The 9639-nt window shown below is 51.5% G+C and overlaps 1 long non-coding RNA gene across 1 annotated transcript; it reads right to left on the reverse strand.

Moving 5' to 3' along the window:
• Positions 1–5406: 5406 nt before the first annotated feature.
• Positions 5407–8210, reverse strand: LOC139834126 (uncharacterized). Its single transcript, XR_011749501.1, has 3 exons — positions 7704–8210; positions 7517–7611; positions 5407–7029 (listed from the first exon to the last, which is right to left on the reverse strand). It is a non-coding gene; the product is annotated as an uncharacterized lncRNA (long non-coding RNA).
• Between the last annotated feature and the right edge of the window lie 1429 nt (positions 8211–9639).

A 9639-nucleotide genomic window follows, 5' to 3' on the forward strand; every position in this document is an offset into this window, starting at 1 on the left:
GGTACCCTGAGGATCCCAGCGAACCCGCCGAAATCCGCACGATATCGATCCAGAGACGCCCTCCGACACGACGTGCGCGACGAATCACACACATGATGCCAGAGGAATTATCACGAGCGGTAACATTACAACAGATTTACAATAGAGCCCACAAGATACATATATTACAACAACGACTCCAACGAGTCAAGATACAAATATACAATACAAAGATCCAAAACATACAGAAGATCGAATACATCCGAGTACGGACAAGATACAAATTGGACTAAGAGTCCTGAAGATAACCAGTGGCGTCCATAACCCTGCCCAGGCCAAGCCGGAAGGGTAACCTTGCTAACGTCGTCTTCCTCGAACATATCTTCATACCTTCCCGGTTATATCCCGTAGAAGCAGCAATAAGTACAGGTTCGTACTTAACAAGACTTCAAGACGTATAAGCATTCGTCAACCAATCGTCCTTTGTACTTGAGGCACGCAGGGGACTTAGAGGACGCAAGAGGAACGTCATAGGCAATATGGTGGGGTTAAGCGGCAGCGCGCAAGCACTAAAAACCTATAGAGACACTCTACAACATTCGTCTACTCAGAGGAGATGAGAGAGCGCATAAGCTAACAGTTCTATACTCTGCAAACATAACCCAACCGATGTGTTCCCCCCTCGCAAGGAGGTACTTACAAAGGCACTCACACGGTTGTCAAGTTTTAACCATTTATTACTGAAGTTGTGCTAACTTACTACACAAGTTATTATGATTGAAACAACAGGTGTAAGTTGTCTATGGTCGAGTCATACAGCTCCAAGTCGTCCATAACCGCGGACGCGGCTTATCGATAAGATTGTAACCCTGCAGGGGTGCCCAAATGTGCCCACACGCACGCTCAACCCACTTACGACAGGTGGATATCACGACACGCACTCTCCTTCACGAAAACAATGTCCAGGAAGCCACCTAACTAAGTTAACCCGTTTTGGAGCCCGATCGAAACTCCGAGGCGGACCTAGCTGTTACGAGAACGGCTAAGAGGATCAGAGCCCACTAAAGGATGACCTCTTAACAATACGTGCCGCACCTACGGACGTGCAAGAGACAACGGGGATACAAGGCACGCATGGCTTCCCCAAAAGTAACATCATATCATCTGACCACAAAGAAACAAGCTTGCACGCCCGGGAGAAACAAACGTTACGAAACTATTTGTGGCCACTGGACAAAGATGTAGATTCCGGCAGTGGTCGAGGGGAGACCCGGTAAGCATACCCACGTGTGGTTAGAGCGCTCAGTCTCGGAACAGACAACAAGAACTCGGGGTCCTAAGATATTTAGGAAACACAAGTGAGCCGTCACAAAACGAGCAGCTGACCCACCGATGCTTCCGCTAAACAATTATCAACAACTAAAGTAACCATGTTTCTTCCCAACATATAACCCGATAAGATAACAACAACGGAAATGAGATAAAACAGCACTAGCATGCACTACGACTCGCAAGGGCAGACTCGATAACCAAACAATAGTTGTAGGAGGTGGTGGTGGCAATATGGGCTGCTTGAGGTAACAAGTGGAAAGGACACGTGACAAGAACGCAACTTAAGGATAGCATGAGGGAGAAGGCAAAATAAAATAGGTGAGCGACTCCTGCAGGGGCAGGAGTATAGGGGAAATGCTTGCCTGTTAAAGCTTGCCGAGGAACATCCGGAGAACTTGGCGTATCTCACCGCACCACCTCGCGATCATATCCGGGAAGAAGCAAATGCTGGAACACACAACGGATGCAAATCTTACAACTACGGATAAAGAACCGGCATGCTCAAGATGACATGCATGACATGGCACATATGATGCGATGCACTTATCCAATTTAAGCGGGATCAGAATCCCGAACAAACAAATTATGTTGGAGTTGCATTTTCTACCGTCAAAGTTAAATGTTGATTAGCATGGTACAACATGGCACGGGTGAGCTAATTCAAAGTTAAACGGAGCGGGGAAACCATAGTCGGCATCCGAAATACTCCGCATATATGTGAGGTGAACATGCATAACTATCAACGAGTGATATGATGCGAGATGCAAACAAATGTATGGATGTCATATTAATGTTCCTTATGTTTTTCTGATCAATTTTCATATAAAACACTTTTTATTTCGAGTTACGGTTCGGGAGATATGATTTTTGCAAGTTTTAAGCTTTTTCTGCAAAAACAAAGGAGAAAAGAAGGGAGGGGCGAATTGGGCTGGACCTGCTCGGTTCTGGGCCGGAACTAGGCCTACTGCTGGCGTCGGATGGTGTTCTAGCGCTGGGAGAAGAACCTGGGCCAAAGGCCCATCCACGGATCTGGAGAGAAAAAATCAACAAAAAGGTGTGGCTTAATTGCTAGATTTTGGGACTTGAACACATGATCTCATGGTTAGGAAATAAGGAGCTAAGGGCATCTCCAACCGGCTGACCCAAACGGACGCGTTGGGCCGTCCGTTTTGGGCCGTTTGGGTGGCCAAGCGGACACCCGGACAGCGGCCCGCGTCCGCGTGTCCGTTTGGGTCGCGCGCTGCGCCCAACGCGCGGACGCAGCGCAAAAAACGTACAAACAGAAAACAAACAAAAGTACGAATTTAAACGAAATTATATTAAACATATGCCCTATTTTGGGCAAATTTGTACATAGCCCTATTTTGGGCAAATAGAACTAACAAAAGAAGCCCCTATATGGGCTTTTAAATTTAAACTAAAATTTAAACAGAAAATAAAAAACCCTCTAGGGTTTGGTCGGCGGCGCGGTGGCCGCCGGTGCGCCGCCTAGCCCCTGTGGGCGTCGTCGGCGACGTCGTCGACGTCCCCGGGCGGCAAGGCCCCGTTGGGGCGCGACCGCGCCGGGGACTCCGGCCAGGGAGACCACAGGGCCTCCTCCCACGGCGAGTGGGGGTCCGGGAGCCACCCGCGCCGCCTCCTCCTGGAGGCGCTGCCGCCTCTCCTGCCCGGCGGCGCGCACAGCCTCTGGCGCCGCCTCCTCCGGGCCGGCGGCACCTGTCCTCCTGGCGGCGCTGCTCGTCGGCGCGGCGCCTGGCCTCCTCCCGCCGCTCCTCCTCCTCCTCCCATCGCGCCTGGAGGGCCTGGGCATAGAGCTCCCAGCCCTCCGCCTCGTCCACCTCCCGCCGCGCCGCCTCCTCCATTTCGGAGGTGCGAATGGCCGCATGGAGCAGCGGCCATTTCGCCTCCTCCTCCGCCGCCGAGATGATCAGGGCGGCGCGGAGGTCCGGGTCCTCCTCCAAGGACTCCGGCTTGGGCTCGATGAGGAGAGGTGGCGGTTGCGGCAATGCCGCACCGCCGCGGGCGGCCTCTCCGATGTGGAGGCCGCCGCGGTTCCCTCCGGCACGCAGCGCCGGCGGCCGACGCCGACTGCTGCTGGCCTCGTCGTCATTGGCTCCGGGAGCGAACCGTCGCTTCGGGGCCATGGCGGCGGTTCTGCTCGGGGAGTGGAGTGGGGACTGGAGTGGAGGGCCAGATCCCCTCCAGTCCCCATTTATTAGACTCCCTGGTCACCGACAGGTGGGCCCAAGGGAGACGAGGCGACCAGCGCGCGGACGCGAGCGGACGGCGCGTGCCATCCGCGGCCACGCAAACCTAGCCCAGATTTGGGCCGGGTTTGCGTCGTTCCGGACACCGCGGCCGTCCGCTTTTGCGGTGCGTCCCCGCGCTGGGCCGCGTTTTTGTCCGGCTCGACCCAAACGGACGCGCGGGCGCGGTTTGGGTCGCGCGGTTGGAGATGCCCTAACCACTATGCCACTGCTTCGGATCGTGTAGAGATAAGGGCGCTATGCAAGATGAAGGAAAAAGAGGCGGAGCTCAAGGATGTCACCCATGGCGGACGGCTCAGGTTGTGGACGGTTCTTGCGTTCCAGGCCGAACCAAGACGAGCTAGAGGCCTTCGGTGTTGCGCCGGAACATGGGGAATCGGATGGTGGTGGTGCGGACTTCAGGGGGTCGCCGAAGTGGCCGGACTTTGAAGATGAACGCCGGCGGTCGGAGACGGAATCGACGAGCGTGTCGACGTCCCAGGGCCTCCCAGGACAATTCCTTCGAGGAGGAGGATGAGGACGATGGTGCGCACCTTTCGGTGCCCTCAGCTCGGCGAGGGGCAGCCTCAAGCAACGGCGCCATGGCGGCATGGTGTGGTGCTGTGGGAGTTTTCTCCTCCGTGAGCTCACAGAGAAGAGAAAAAGGGTGAGGAGAAGAGGAGATGGTGGCGGCGCAAGAGGGGGAGGAGGGAGCTAGGGTTTGGAGAGGAGATAAAGGAGGGGAGCAGGTGGAGGAGGATTGGTGCGGTGGTGGAGGACCACAGTGGGCAAAAGCAGCACGCCCTCTGCGTGTTCTCTCTCTCGGAAAGATGACAAGGAGAGGATGAGTGAAGGGGTATGGGCCTGGTGAGGTGGGTTGGGCCGCCGGTGGTTTGGTGGGGATGGGCTGCTGCGGCCAGAGAAAGGAAGGGGAGGGGAGGGAGAAGAGAGAGAGGGGTTGGGCCAAAAGAGAGCGAGAGGCCCAGGGGTTAGGGGTTTTTGCTAAAATAAAAGGAGAGAAAGGTTTTATTATATATCCCATATGAGAAAGAAATAAAATAATTTAGGGTTTATAAAATAAGTTTATTTTGTTAAAAGCATGGTTGATATGATGCATGATGCCATGATGATGCATAAAAGGAAAGAACAGACAAATCTATTAGGGGTACTACCCGGGGCCGATACAATCGACACCACTAACAAGGAACCTCGCCCCGAGGTTCCACGTCAAGCCAAGGGGGAGTTGGTTAAACTATCGATTCTTCTTGTACCATGTTGACAAACAGCCGACCTCGAGGTGGAACCTTCTTCTAGCGAAGTGTTGATCTTATCGACACCACTAACAAGAATTCTTGCTCCATGCTGATCGGGCGACACCACTAACAAGAAGTAATTGTTCCGCTGTTGATGATGCGCTGCTGTCGAGATCCTCCGAAGAACGAACCTAATAGGTGAGGGGCAAAGATTGTCCAACCCGCGTCGGAACCTAAGACTCGGAGAAGCAGATAAGAGAAGGTTCAAAACTCGCAAAGGTGAGATGAGAAAGAATGGAGGTAAGGAGAAAATCAGAGCTAGTCAGAACTATCCAACGAATTTTAGAAAATAGTTTGGACACTCTAAACTCAACGACCGTTGGCCAGGTTATCCTAAAGGCTGGACTAGTGGGGTACCGTCAACCTGATGCTCTGATACCAACTTGTGACGCCCCGGGACCGGTACCCTGAGGATCCCAGCGAACCCGCCGAAATCCGCACGATATCGATCCAGAGACGCCCTCCGACACGACGTGCGCGACGAATCACACACGTGATGCCAGAGGAATTATCACGAGCGGTAACATTACAACAGATTTACAATAGAGCCCACAAGATACATATATTACAACAACGACTCCAACGAGTCAAGATACAAATATACAATACAAAGATCCAAAACATATAGAAGATCGAATACATCTGAGTACGGACAAGATACAAATTGGACTAAGAGTCCTGAAGATAACCAGTGGTGTCCATAACCCTGCCCAGGCCAAGCCGGAAGGGTAACCTTGCTAACGTCGTCTTCCTCGAACATATCTTTATACCTGCCCGGTTATATCCCGTAGAAGCAGCAATAAGTACGGGTTCGTACTTAACAAGACTTCAAGACGTATAAGCATTCGTCAACCAATCGTCCTTTGTACTTGAGGCACGCAGGGGACTTAGAGGACGCAAGAGGAACGTCATAGGCAATATGGTGGGGTTAAGCGGCAGCGCGCAAGGACTAAAAACCTATAGAGACACTCTACAGCATTCGTCTAATCAGAGGAGATGAGAGAGCGCATAAGCTAACAGTTCTATACTCTGCAAACATAACCCAACCGATGTGTTCCCCCCTCGCAAGGAGGTACTTACAAAGGCACTCACACGGTTGTCAAGTTTTAACCATTTATTACTGAAGTTGTGCTAACTTACTACACAAGTTATTATGATTGAAACAACATGTGTAAGTTGTCTATGGTCGAGTCATACAGCTCCAAGTCGTCCATAACCGCGGACGCGGCTTATCGATAAGATTGTAACCCTGCAGGGGTGCCCAAATGTGCCCACACGCACGCTCAACCCACTTACGACAGGTGGATATCACGACACGCACTCTCCTTCACTACAACAATGTCCAGGAAGCCACCTAACTAAGTTAACCCGTTTCGGAGCCCGATCGAAACTCCGACGCGGACCTAGCTGTTGCGAGAACGGCTAAGAGGATCAGAGCCCACTAAAGGATGACCTCTTAACAATACGTGCCGCACCTACGGACGTGCAAGAGACAACGGGGATACAAGGCACGCATGGCTTCCCCAAAAGTAACATCATATCATCTGACCACAAAGAAACAAGCTTGCACGCCCGGGAGAAACAAACGTTACGAAACTATTTGTGGCCACTGGACAAAGATGTAGATTCCGGCAGTGGTCGAGGGGAGACCCGGTAAGCATACCCACGTGTGGTTAGAGCGCTCAGTCTCGGAACAGACAACAAGAACTCGGGGTCCTAAGATATTTAGGAAACACAAATGAGCCGTCACAAAACGAGCAGCTGACCCACCGATGCTTCCGCTAAACAATTATCAACAACTAAAGTAACCATGTTTCTTCCCAACATATAACCCCATAAGATAACAACAACGGAAACGAGATAAAACAGCACTAGCATGCACTACGACTCGCAAGGGCAGACTCGATAACCAAACAATAGTTGTAGGAGGTGGTGGTGGCAATATGGGCTGCTTGAGGTAACAAGTGGAAAGGACACGTGACAAGAACGCAACTTAAGGATAGCATGAGGGAGAAGGCAAAATAAAATAGGTGAGCGACTCCTGCAGGGGCAGGAGTATAGGGGAAATGCTTGCCTGTTAAAGCTTGCCGAGGAACATCCGGAGAACTTGGCGTATCTCACCGCACCACTTCGCGATCATATCCGGGAAGAAGCAAATGCTGGAACACACAACGGATGCAAATCTTACAACAACGGATAAAGAACCGGCATGCTCAAGATGACATGCATGACATAGCACATATGATGCGATGCACTTATCCAATTTAAGCGGGATCAGAATCCCGAACAAACAAATTATGTTGGAGTTGCATTTTCTACCATCAAAGTTAAATGTTGATTAGCATGGTACAACATGGCATGGGTGAGCTAATTCAAAGTTAAACGGAGCGGGGAAACCATAGTCGGCATCCGAAATACTCCGCATATATGTGAGGTGAACATGCATAACTATCAACGAGTGATATGATGCGAGATGCAAACAAATGTATGGATGGCATATTAATGTTCCTTATGTTTTTCTGATCAATTTTCATATAAAACACTTTTTATTTCGAGTTACAGTTCGGGAGATATGATTTTTGCAAGTTTTAAGCTTTTTCTGCAAAAACAAAGGAGAAAAGAAGGGAGGGGCGAATTGGGCTGGACCTGCTCGGTTCTGGGCCGGAACTAGGCGTGCTGCTGGCGTCGGATGGTGTTCTAGCGCCGGGAGAAGAACCTGGGCCAAAGGCCCATCCACGGATCTGGAGAGAAAAATCAACAAAAAGGTGTGGCTTAATTGCTTGATTTTGGGACTTGAACACATGATCTCATGGTTAGGAAATAAGGAGCTAACCACTATGCCACTGCTTCGGATCGTGTAGAGACAAGGGCGCTATGCAAGATGAAGGAAAAAGAGGCGGAGCTCAAGGATGTCACCCATGGCGGACGGCTCAGGTTGTGGACGGTTCTTGCGTTCCAGGCCGAACCAAGACGAGCTAGAGGCCTTCGGTGTTGCGCCGGAACATGGGGAATCGGATGGTGGTGGTGCGGACTTCAGGGGGTCGCTGAAGTGGCCGGAATTTGAAGATGAACGCCGGCGGTCGGAGACGGAATCGGCGAGCGTGTCGACGTCCCAGGGCCTCCCAGGACAATTCCTTCGAGGAGGAGGATGAGGACGATGGTGCGCACCTTTCGGTGCCCTCAGCTCGGCGAGGGGCAGCCTCAAGCAACGGCGCCATGGCGGCATGGTGTGGTGCTATGGGAGTTTTCTCCTCCGTGAGCTCACAGAGAAGAGAAAAAGGGTGAGGAGAAGAGGAGATGGTGGCGGCGCAAGAGGGGGAGGAGGGAGCTAGGGTTTGGAGAGGAGATAAAGGAGGGGAGCAGGTGGAGGAGGATTGGTGCGGTGGTGGAGGACCACGGTGGGGAAAAGCAGCACGCCCTCTGCGTGTTCTCTCTCTCGGAAAGACGACAAGGAGAGGATGAGTGAAGGGGTATGGGCCTGGTGAGGTGGGTTAGGCCGCCGGTGGTTTGGTGGGGATGGGCTGCTGCGGCCAGAGAAAGGAAGGGGAGGGGAGGGAGAAGAGAGAGGGGTTGGGCCAAAAGAGAGGGAGATGCCCAGGGGGTTAGGGGGTTTTGCTAAAATAAAAGGAGAGAAAGGTTTTATTATATATCCCATATGAGAAAGAAATAAAATAATTTAGGGTTTATAAAATAAGTTTATTTTGTTAAAAGCATGGTTGATATGATGCATGATGCCATGATGATGCATAAAAGGAAAGAACAGACAAATCTATTAGGGGTACTACCCGGGGCCGTTACACAGTTCCAGTTGATAAGATACTTCACCTCGACGAGCGAGAACTTTGAAGGGCCCAATATATCTGGGGGCAAGCTTCCCTCTGACGTGAAATCTCTGCATTCCCTTGAGTGGAGTGATGCAAAGATAGGCATGATCTCCAACCTTGAAGGTTAACTCGCGACGCTTGGAATCAGCATAACTCTTCTGGCGGTACTGAGCGGCTTTGAGACGCTCACGGATCAGTTGAACTTGTTTTTCAGCTTCACGAAGGTGGTCTGGTCCAAAGACTTGACTATCTCCAGTCTCGGACCAGTTGAGAGGGGTTCGGCAACGGCGACCATATAGGGCTTCAAAAGGGGACATTTGCAGGCTAGCTTGGTAGCTATTGTTGTAAGAGAATTCGGCGAAGGGAAGACAATCTTCCCATCTTGCTCCATAGGCGAGGACACAAGCACGAAGCATATATTCAAGAATCTGATTTACTCTTTCGGTCTGGCCACTGGTCTGCGGGTGATAAGCAGTGTTGAAGGCGGGCTTGGTACCGAGAGCTTCATGCAGGCTCTTCCAGAATCTCGAGGTGAATTGGGTACCACGATCCGATACGATCCGCTTAGGAATGTAGTGGAGACTCACAATCCGGGACACATACAGGTCAGCTAGCTTGGTACCATTATAGGTGGTCTTCATGGGTTTGAAATGAGCAACTTTGGTAAGTCGGTCAACGATGACCCAGATGGAGTCATGACCACGCTGGGATTTAGCGAGTACGGTGATGAAGTCCATCCCAACTTCCTCCCATTTGCACTCGGGAACTTGGAGGGGTTGGAGTAGTCCAGCTGGTCGCTGATGTTCAGCCTTCACTTTCTGGCACACGTCGCAACGAGCGATGAAAAAGGCTATCTCGCGCTTCATACCATGCCAGCAGAATTGTTTCTTCAGGTCTTGATACATCTTGGTTCCTCCGGGGTGGATTGAGTAGGGGGTGTCGTGA

The sequence above is a fragment of the Lolium perenne genome, chromosome 7, assembly GCF_019359855.2.
Source record: "Lolium perenne isolate Kyuss_39 chromosome 7, Kyuss_2.0, whole genome shotgun sequence".
Lineage (NCBI taxonomy): Eukaryota > Viridiplantae > Streptophyta > Magnoliopsida > Poales > Poaceae > Lolium > Lolium perenne.